This window comes from Sinocyclocheilus anshuiensis, unplaced genomic scaffold (genome assembly GCF_001515605.1).
Source record: "Sinocyclocheilus anshuiensis isolate Anshui unplaced genomic scaffold, SAMN03320099.WGS_v1.1 scaffold319, whole genome shotgun sequence".
In the NCBI taxonomy this organism is placed as follows: Eukaryota; Metazoa; Chordata; class Actinopteri; order Cypriniformes; family Cyprinidae; genus Sinocyclocheilus; species Sinocyclocheilus anshuiensis.
Window position 1 is genome coordinate 1,183,069 of NW_015552566.1, and position 10,546 is coordinate 1,193,614.

General features: G+C 37.0%; 1 protein-coding gene across 1 annotated transcript in view; it reads left to right on the forward strand.

Annotated features, from left to right (window-relative positions):
- The first annotated feature begins 1,971 nt into the window (after positions 1 to 1,971).
- taok1a (TAO kinase 1a) overlaps positions 1,972 to 10,546 on the forward strand; it is a 21,935-nt gene continuing 13,360 nt past the window's right edge. The window contains exon 1 of the mRNA XM_016455618.1: positions 1,972 to 2,396. The gene's annotated coding sequence lies outside the window, so the exon portion shown is untranslated. The remainder of the gene's footprint in view (positions 2,397 to 10,546) is intronic.

The following is a 10,546-nucleotide window of genomic DNA, read 5'->3' on the forward strand; positions in this document are numbered from 1 at the left end:
TAATTTCTCATTACCATCTATGCAGGACATAGCTTGTCTCGTGTGTTTTTTCGTGTGTTTTTTTCTTTTCTTATCGTTTCCTGAGAAATTTTATTTCAGCATGGTTTCTCAATCATGCTTGTGGGTTGTATTATTTTATATCATCATAAAACACCATAAAAAAAGAAAACAAATAATTGTGTCATCATATAGTCATAGCCTATTTTATAAATAGATTCTCCGTAGAGGAAATAATAAATCATTCTCAGCACAAAAAAAACCCTTTTAAGACCTTCTCTAAACATTTGATAAACACCAAGAGTTCATTCAAAGTGTATAGCCATATTAAGTCAAATGGCTCATTTAGTCTCTAGAGAACTTCTTTGTTGTTTTATGTTGAATCACTATAACACACCACCTTGTCTCTCTAATGACATCAACAGGATGAAGCATGGCTCTTTAAATCCCATTCATAAAACAGGTACCATAAGTCTCAAAACCCTCTGTTCGCCTGGATACAGTGACAGCATCCTGCGTTCTCATTGGCTGGGAGACATGGCTGCTTCAGAACCAACCCAGAGCGCTAGTTCTCTGTTCTGTTTACCAATTGGTTGCTTGCAGGCTTGTTGACATCACTGTAATCATTTTGCCCAGGGATCAGCTTTAACCTCTTAGTGATCCATAACAATGATGATAACCAATATTAAGCAATACCCAGAAAACCTACAGCTCTTTACATTTTTAGGTTTAAACTGTGGTGAAATATGTAAGGCTGGGATTAGTTTACTGTATGCTTACAACAGACGCCAGCTGTAATCTTTTTCATTTGATTTGTATGACTTCTGCTCTGCTTGTACTAGTTATCTTCAAGTCTATCTGTGTGAGTGCTGGTGGGTTTTCAAACTTCAGACACAGAATCATCAGGATCATTTAGGGGTTTTTTGAGGAGACAGCAGCAGCATCATATGATTTGTAAGGCATTTGTTAGTTTAGCATATGGGAGTATCATGATCATCATAATTAGTAAATCTCCAAAACATTTCCAAGATACTCCCATATGTATGTAAACTGATAGCTTCATGTGATACACTTTTAAAAATGTATTAATCAAGAAATTCCAACAAATGTAATCATAATGCTGAAATTGCATTGCTGCACTGCAGCCACTTCTTTTCAAGGAATCACGTTTCATTACATTTTCCTCTGATTTGATCTGTGTTTACCTCTACAGAACTGCTGCAATTAAAATTACTTTGAATAGGGTGGGATATCTTAATACTTCTTTAAAAAAAATAAGAATCTAAATCCATTACAGAGCTTTGACTTTCCTCATATATTTTGGCAGCCCCAGCAAACAAAGTTTTAAATATTGATAAAGGACATATTTATGTGTATAGCTGTTTATTATAGGGGGTTTAATGCTCTGTCTCTAGGGGCCGGTGGGAGTTTCCCACAGGTAGAGGGCGGAACTTGCGTTCCAGGAACCAGGACGAGAGGAGGAGGGCAGCAGTGGTCCAATTCTTTTTAGCGAATCGGTTCGCTTCATGAACCGGTTCAAACAATCCGATTCATAGAGTCGTTTGAGTCGCCACTCCAAAGCGCTCCAGAAATACTCGCGTGTCATTACGATTTTGTGGTACGTACATCGTGGTACATTCTAGTAAAATGCCACTGTTTATCACTATGTTTTGTATTTATTACATACTTACATAATGTATGTTTGTTTTAAAGATAAGCGACTTCTGTTCGTGTGCGTAACTACTTTAAAGTTGCTTGAAAACACTATTAAAACGTACTGCATATGTACTATTAAAATCCCCCAAAACCTTGTGTTTTTAGTTGCTTTTAGGGAATAAATAAAAAATGAAACTTTAGTATAACAATTCACACCCTGGCTGGATTCTCGAGCGCCTTTTTAGCAATCGGTCGGTTCTAGCTAGTTATTAAAAAGATTCAGTTCAAAAGAACGATTCCACGGCGAATCGGCACTAGAGGAGGGCAGAGAGAGAAAAATCACAGTCACCACCACAACATGATCATCACCCCACAGCCCAAACACACCGGTGTAAAAAACAAGTCTTGAGCATTTCGGACCGAATCTGAGGTGTGGTCTCGCCGTCGGTGTGTAAACGGAGCGTGTTTATCTCTGTTTTTAAGCCGTCAGGGAGTGGATCTGTCTCGGACGCCATCTTTAGCTGCAGCAGTAGCCCGGGAGAGTGAAGAGCTGCTGGGCCACCGTCAACCAGCACCGGGCTGGAGGAGTTTCTCCAGCGGACACCCATGCTTGACAGCGATCGATAAGTTTGTCGTAACTGATTTGTGGTCAGTAGACGTGTTTCAGTCCACTGGGTTTGTTGTTGTTGTGGTGGTCGGAGGAGCTTTCTCGGGCTGGCTACTCATCCTGGCCTGTTGGGAGGGTAAGTGAGCTGTTAGCGCTTCTGCTAACTTAGGTTCATGTCAAAATAAACATTTCTTGCTTTTTAACACAGCAGAATGACTTAGTTAAACGTTTTTCTGTTTATTGTAGCCCATTCCAGTGAATTAACATTAAAAACGCAACCGTGTGTATTAGTTGCCACCCAAGTCATGGGTTTGACTGTTGAAGTTTGGCTGCAGGTGAGGAAACTGTTAACAGATCATCTTCATATTCATCATATAGAAATGCGCATGTGTCTGCTGGGATTTTAGCTCGTGTGTGATCTGTGTGTAATGTGGATGTCACCTTGTGTATGTTGTCTATTATGATTATTTTGTCATATATATATTAAGGTGTGTTGCCTTATTGTGGTCTGAAATACTTAAGAACATGCTGTTCCTGTAAAGTGCAGTTGACCATCCAGGCTTAAGTATCTGTGTAAACAGCAGTTTAATTAGATGTATTTGTACAGTTGAGATGTACAGACTGAATGATCATGATGGATGGACCTACTGTTTACATTTTGAAATTTCCATCTGTCAATGGGATGCTGTCTTTATTGTAATAGATCTGATGATTCATAAATGGCTCTTAGATGTTATGATTGCTTTATTGCTTCTGCTGGTCTTGTATAGTATTTCCTGCTGTCCTACCTGTGTATTGATGCTCGTATGCTGCCACAGTGGAAATGGCCGCTCTGATTGTAATGCAATGAAGCTCTGCTGCATTTGTTTATTGCTTTGCATTGCTCATAAACATGCAAACTGGTGGTATGTGAACGAGAGGCTGAATAGTGCCTCTGTTGTGGAGAGACACTGCCTGCTTTCTCCACCGTGATTGTCTTTCTCTGACCTCATTGCTGCCTCTTAAATCTGGGCCTCTGTCCACAACAGCATCCGTTACACTGAGCCCTCGGGGTCTCCACTCCCACATCCATCTGATATCAGACCTCTGATTATCATTGATGTCATCAAGTGACTAACACAAGTTTGTTCTATCAGTTTTGACACTTTCCATGCATCCCTCACTCTTGCGGGATAATAATTGATTCAAATATCCCAAACGTATAGCTGTTCTTGCACAGTGAGATCTACAGTGTTGCACTGACCAGCTTTGAATTTTTGTCCTCCCGAGCATTTAAGTATGATTATTATTTAAGGGCTTAATTGAACAGTTTTGTAAATTAATTAATTATTTTATTTTATTTTTTATTATTGCTTGCCCAGTAGTTCAGACATTTAACCATTGTTTGGGCTGCACACACACAAACACACAAAACAAATAATGTTACAAAGGAATATATATATATTTTTTTTATTATAGTAATGAAAAAACTATAATAAAGTTTAGTTATTTAAACTTTATTAGTTTAAATAACTATAATGACAAAAGTACTTGCTGCAGTTGAACACTGAATTCCGATGTTTTTTTTTTTTTGTCTTGTGTTCAACATCTGTTCCGTTAAAGTATATCATAAAAACACGTTTTTTTGTTTGTTTGTTTTTTGCTTATTGTTATAGAAGAAACAATAGCCTAATTATAAACACACTTTTTTCAGGGATTCTAAAGCGGCATCAAGGACTTTCCCAAAAGTCAATATTATATTGAAAAGTATAAGTATTGCTTGCAAAAAAAACAATAATATCAGATATTTAGCAGCTATGGTCTCTTAAATAATGCCCATGGTACAATTTCCAAATGAAATTATCTCCGCAGGTGCAGCTAGGACGCAGGGCCTTATCACTCGCAAGGTCATACTCCGTGTTTATAAATACAAAGCGGTGCAGCGCTGGCACGGGACAGCATCTCTAAAGCTCTGCCCATGGAGAAGGACTGGGTCAGAGCTGTGCTGCTGTTTGTCTGGCAAATGAAGGGAACTCCCTGCTTCGACGGAGAACTTTCCTAGACATTCCTCCTAATCTGCATTTAAAGGATGTTGTGATGCTTGTTTAAGGAGAGGGGTAAGTTGTTTGATATCCTGACGAATTCTTTCAGGCCAGTCGTGACTGGACAGTTTTTGTGGTCAGGGTTATTTGGTGTAGGACAGTAATAGGAATACCTACAGTGTGAAATCATCACTGAAATGGTATTGATTTGATAATATTATACATAAACAAGCTGGGTTTTTGGACAGATAGAACTATTTCCTTGTGTTTGCGGTGGCAGTTACAGTTCTGTTTTTCAGCTTTTCACACATTCCTGAATAGCAACTCAGCATTTCTCCATTTGTGTGGCTAAGCTTTGCTTTGACTCTAGTAGTATTGTTTAAACTTGTCAGTTCGTTGGAAAATGAGATGAAGTCTGAAGGAAATGAGTTGAAGGAGTTAAGAATGTTGATGTTGACTTAAAGAGCTGATTAGCACTGAAATGGTTGATGGGAGATTTGAAGTGGCATTAGCACATGAGCTGAGTGAACAGGAAATAGAGAAACACTGCGTGAAAGAAAGCAAGCGACATCATGTAGGCAGTTCCTGCCCTGCTGTTGTTTCGTCCTGTCCTGCCACATTCCTTCTGTGTGTCTGTTGAATGGCCTGATGGGGTGTCATCTCGTTCTGCCCTTACAGCCTGTGTCACATGCTAAGCATCTGGCAGTTAGCATGATTGCTTCGCAACCCTGCTTTTTTAAATTCAATGTCAATGAATTTGAATTGAGGTGGAAAATTAGATGCGGAACAGTCATTTGAATGTTAATTGAAAGAACTAGAACTAAAATGGAATGAACAAGCATTCATTTAAAAGAACATTTATATATAAAAATTAATATGTACACTAACATTCAAAAATTTGTGTCAGTAAGATTAAAAAAAATATATACTTTTATTCAGCATAATGCATTAAATTGATTAAACATGACAGTAAAGACTTTTATAATATTTCTGTTTCAAATAAATTCTATTCATCAAAGTATCCTGAAAAATGCATCACAGTTTCTAAAAAATATTAAATGGCACAGCTGTTTTCGACATTGAAAATAATAAATGTTTCATGAGCACTAAATCAGCATATTAGAATGATTTCTGAAGGATCATGTGACACTGAAGATTGGAGTAATGATGCTGAAAATTCAGCTTTGCCATCACAGAAATAAATTATATTTTAAAATATTTCTAATTGTAATAATTTAATTGCAAACATTTGACCGGTAGTGTAAATATTTATATATATAATTATTATTTTGAATTCATGCTTTTTCATTCCATTTTGAATTTCAATATTTTTTAAATATATAAAGTCGTTTAAATGGCTTCAAAGCTATCATCTCAAATAAAGAATCTCAGTTTTCAAAATGAATCCCAAGGACCTGCCACCCAGGCTCACATGATTATAAACATTTTAAATGCTTCCTTAAAGTGGTCATCGCATGTACCTTCATGCCTGTTTACAATACTATTACACTTTAAACAATACATAAGTGCCTATGGTTAATTGTTGTCAAAATATAAACCAATATAAATTCAAGTTCAAACAACCTTTCAAAACCCTAAATAGTGCATGATCTGGCCCACTGTAAGCGTTTTCAGATATAGTTAGAGTGTCTGTCAGCTCTGCATCTATAGTGCTCATGTGTGTGTAAAGGTGAACGGGATGGTGTGATTCGAGTGGGTTGATGTGTGTGTGTGTGTGTGGGCAGAGAGAGTGTGAGGCAGCTGGTGTGGTGGGAGGCCGGTCTTGTGACTGAGACATCAGCCCTGAGCTCTCAGCATTGTGTCTGTGCAGCCGATCATCTGAGCAGCACTGAGGGGGGAGCATCGGCCCAAACCCAACCAGCTCCAGCAACAAACAAAGCACTATTTTAGAATGAGGTCATTCCTATGTGCCTATAGTTTGATGGTGTTTACTTATAAAGCACACAGTGGGAATGAAGGCCGCTTGTGTAACTATGACAGCATTGGTATTAATGAGAGTGTTAAAGTTAAATTTGGTGTTATCATCATAACTAACTTACAGGAATAGTTTACCCAGTCAATAAAATTTATCATGTTGTTCCAAACCTTTATAATTTTTCCTTCACAAAAGAAGATCCTTAAAGGGGTCATAGGATGCCCATTTTCCACAAGTTGATATGATTCTTTAGGGTCTTAATGAAAAGTCTGTAACATAGTTTGGTTAAAAGTTCTCAATGGTAGTGTAAAAAACACCTTTTTTACCCTGTAAAAAATAGCTGTTTTCAGATCAAGCCATTTTTGTAGCATTTTCCTTTAAATGTTAATGAGCTCTGCTGACCCCACCCCTCTCTTCCGAACTGCTCTCAGAGAGACTGGTTACTTTAGCCGCATTCATCGTGAAACTTGCTAATTAGCACATTATTAGGAAAGGCGATTTGCAAAGATTCATTACAAAACACAACACATTTCAGTTCAAACAACTTGTAAAAGTGCAAAAGTGAGCGATATACCGGTAGACACGATTAACCAGTAGAAATTTGTCAACCGGTAGAGATATCTTCTCTATTGCGGTTACACGCTCGCATGACGTTGCTGTGCTACGTGATCAAGAAAACTTGTCGCATTTTTAAGCATTGCGGTTTAAAAACAAGCGATTTTAAGTCGTTTAAATGCAATCAGCAGCGAAAGAGAACTCATTTTGTTAAATGTGCAAACTGTTTCTGAGTGCTGTCAGAGGCGCGTGCACATGAAGATGATGCTCATAGAGCACGGGACTATTGAATAGTTATTTTTGCCGCACTATAGGCCTTTAACGGTTAAATACACACACTTGTATGTAAAAGTAAGTAAAAACAAACTTAAGTAAAAGCAAACACCTGAGAAAGAAAATACACGTGTAACTGTATATTGGATCTGGGCAGCTCTTAAAGTGACAGCTAAATCACATTTGTAACTTTAATAAGAAACATATATTTAATTTACACAGTGAATAATATGCAACGGAAAAAAAATCCCGGGGATTAATTTTACATGCACAAAAAGCAGCAAACAACAGAATATGAAGATTCACATGGTCATCATATCACATCACACACCTGCAGCGGTTCTGCGAGCGGAGAAAATCATAATAAAGCTATATATATATATATATATATATATATATAACAAATAAATAGGCCTATACGAGAAACATTTTTACTTAAATAATAAATTAAGAAAATGAAAGAAAAACTGTGCAACAAGTAGCCTAGTATGCAGAGTTTCGGTGGCAGAAAGCGACATCATATTTTTCTTTAGGCTTATTTTACAAAAGCACAAAGATTTGTTTTTATTGTGAATGTACACAAATTAAGGCAAACCTTTTACAATTCCGATTATCTTTAGGACTAAAAGGAGTAGATGCTTCCACTGTAGAAGGATAAAATTCAAGTGATTGCGCCGATGCCGCATGTGCGCACACAGTTAAGCATTGCTACCTTGACAATGCAGCCTATTCATTATCATAATAAAATACAGTCAGTCAAACATATGGAAAAAAACACACTGCTCAGTTCAAAGATGTAGTAAAGTCTGTGCCATTAAGCGTTATCACCGTACCTCCGTGAATGATGTTATGCAAAACATTTTGTTTTACGTGGATATTGGAATGGCGCCGGCGCCGTATGCGCGCACTCAGTTAAGCATTGCTATCGTGACAATGCAGCCTGTTCATTATCATAATAAAATACAGTCAGTCAAACATGCGGAAAAAAAACTATGTAGTACAAAAAAAATACGTAGTAAAAAATATGTAGTAAAATCTGTGCCGTTAAGTGTTATCACAGTACCGCCGTGATGTTATGCAAAACATTTTGTTTTACGTGGATACTGGAACGCTAGTGAAGTACATAATAAATAATAATTTGCCATTCAAATACATTGTGAATACGGAAACATTTGATTTTGTGTGGAATGAGAGACCCAACGTTGGTTTCAGTTTAGTTTTAACCTAAATGAATTCGTTTTGGCTTGTCATTTATATTGCTATAGCTTCTAATATTTTTAATTCATTAACTCGGCTCGGCTAATGTCCGTCCCATGCACTGAACGCGCTCTCCTCCACATCACGAGTAGACACGCCCCTTACTGCTGATTGGCTACAAGTTTGTTTTGCGATTCGGCCCGAATCAGTTTTCTAAAGTGTTTTTGAAAAATCACTTACTCTGCCTTTAACCGGTTAAACGGTTCAAATTAACATCCCTAGAACTGGATCAATATTAAACTAACTTGAGCTGAATAACGACACTGTTGTCTTCTGTAGAGCTGCTAATACAGGGTTTCTTAAAAGGCCTTAAAAGATCTTAAATCGGAGCAAAACAAATTCATAAAGTTATGGCATTAAGTGTTGCATGCATTGCAAAAAAAAAAAAGAGTACCTTCTTCAGTATTTTTTTTCTCAATATAAATATCTAAACATCCTTAAATCAAGATACAAGATATCTACTTAAGATGCAAAATGAACTTATGAAGTCTTATTTTCATGTTTAAAACAAGAACAAAAATCTGTAAAATCGAAATCTGTTGAAGTTGTATTTTCAAAGTTTGAAACATTGTGAAAACAAGACATGTACATTTAGAGAATATATCGACGTTTTGTGTTCCATTCAATTTATTCCATAAATTTTCTCTACTTGGTCTTAAAGGGTCTTAAAAGTCTTGTATTTACCTTCATAAAACCTGCAGAAATCCTGTTATAGCTGAATTGAACTCGTTTCGTAGCTAATGAACTTTACACAGTTATTGAATTTGAACCAAACCGACTTGAGCTGAATAATGACATTTTTTAGAGCTGCTTTAAAGCAAAATTTGGATTTGTCTCATATTTAAAGATGTTTGCATAATTGATTGTTATTTCCCTGTTTATTACTGTGAAGTTGCTTTGAAACAATCTGTATAGTGTAGTGCACTATAAATAAAAATGGCTTGACTTTCATTTTGGACTCCATCGACTTCCATTGTATGGACACATACGGTTTAAAATATTTTTGTGTGTGTGTGTGTGTTTTCCACAAGATTTGACATGAGGGTAAGTAAATGATGACAGAGATTTCATTTTTGGGTGGCCTATCCTTTTAAGTACTGACATATTAGTATGTGATGTCCATTTTGTGCATCCCAACCCAATCTTATGTATGAGCCAACCACTCCTTGTCTAAAACCAGCTTATATAATAATTGTGTTTCATGATGATGTCGTATTCACTTTTGAGTGTAGATTTTAGCTGTTCACTCTGTCCTGTGTGTCAGTCCCGTGTGTGGCTGACCATGGACAAGGTGACAAAGTTATGCAAACTCCCAGGGTTTGCATTTGGAATAGTGACGGACGTTTGTAACTGCGATGCCGCGGAGCTGAAGAAATTCTCAACAGAAAGATTACAAGGTGTGTCTATCTGGAATGATTCAGTTCAGACGCGTACAGCTGTGGACCAGGTGTCATGATGTCTCTCATTATATCGCTCTGTCAGTTAGTCAGTCATGCACGTAAGCAGATAAACATCGTTCAAGAGGGTGTTCTGAGAGGATAGTTTGTAGCCTCTTGGCCATTGGCTAAGAGATGCTGTTGCCATGGAAACTGATGTGCTAGTTGCTGGGCTTCAGATGGGAGCCGGTGCTGGAAGCAATCCCTCTACTGAGTTTTGGCCAGAGTGTGCTTGACTGCTCTGACACTCCACTTATTAACAACAGCCTCTTGCCAGTAAACCACCCCACCTGCATCAGATGAAGCTGGATATTTCTGCCTCCTTTTATATACATCATAATCATCTCTAACAGACATGTTTATTTCCATTTTTAAATAGCGATTTACATGAGGCTTTTATACAAAAGGATGATGATCCTTCAAAAATCTGTCTAATATGCTGATTTGTTGTCAAGAAATATTTTCTTATTATCATAACTGTTGAAAACTGTGCTGCTTAATATTTTTGTTGAAATCATGACACTTTTTCAGGATTCTTTGACGAATAGAAAGTTCAAAAGAACTTTAGCCTATTTAAAATAGACATATTTCTTAACATTATAAATATCTTTTCTGCCAGTTTTGATTAATGCAAATAAATGCATCCTTGTTGAATAAAAGTATTACATTTTTTTTTTTTAAGTTTTATATATACAGTGGTGGCCAAAATTATTAGAACACCAGTATTTTCACCAGCCAAAAAATTGTTTTAAGTCAGTTATTTCTAGGGCTGCACGATTAATCGCATGCGATATTTAACGCGAATCTT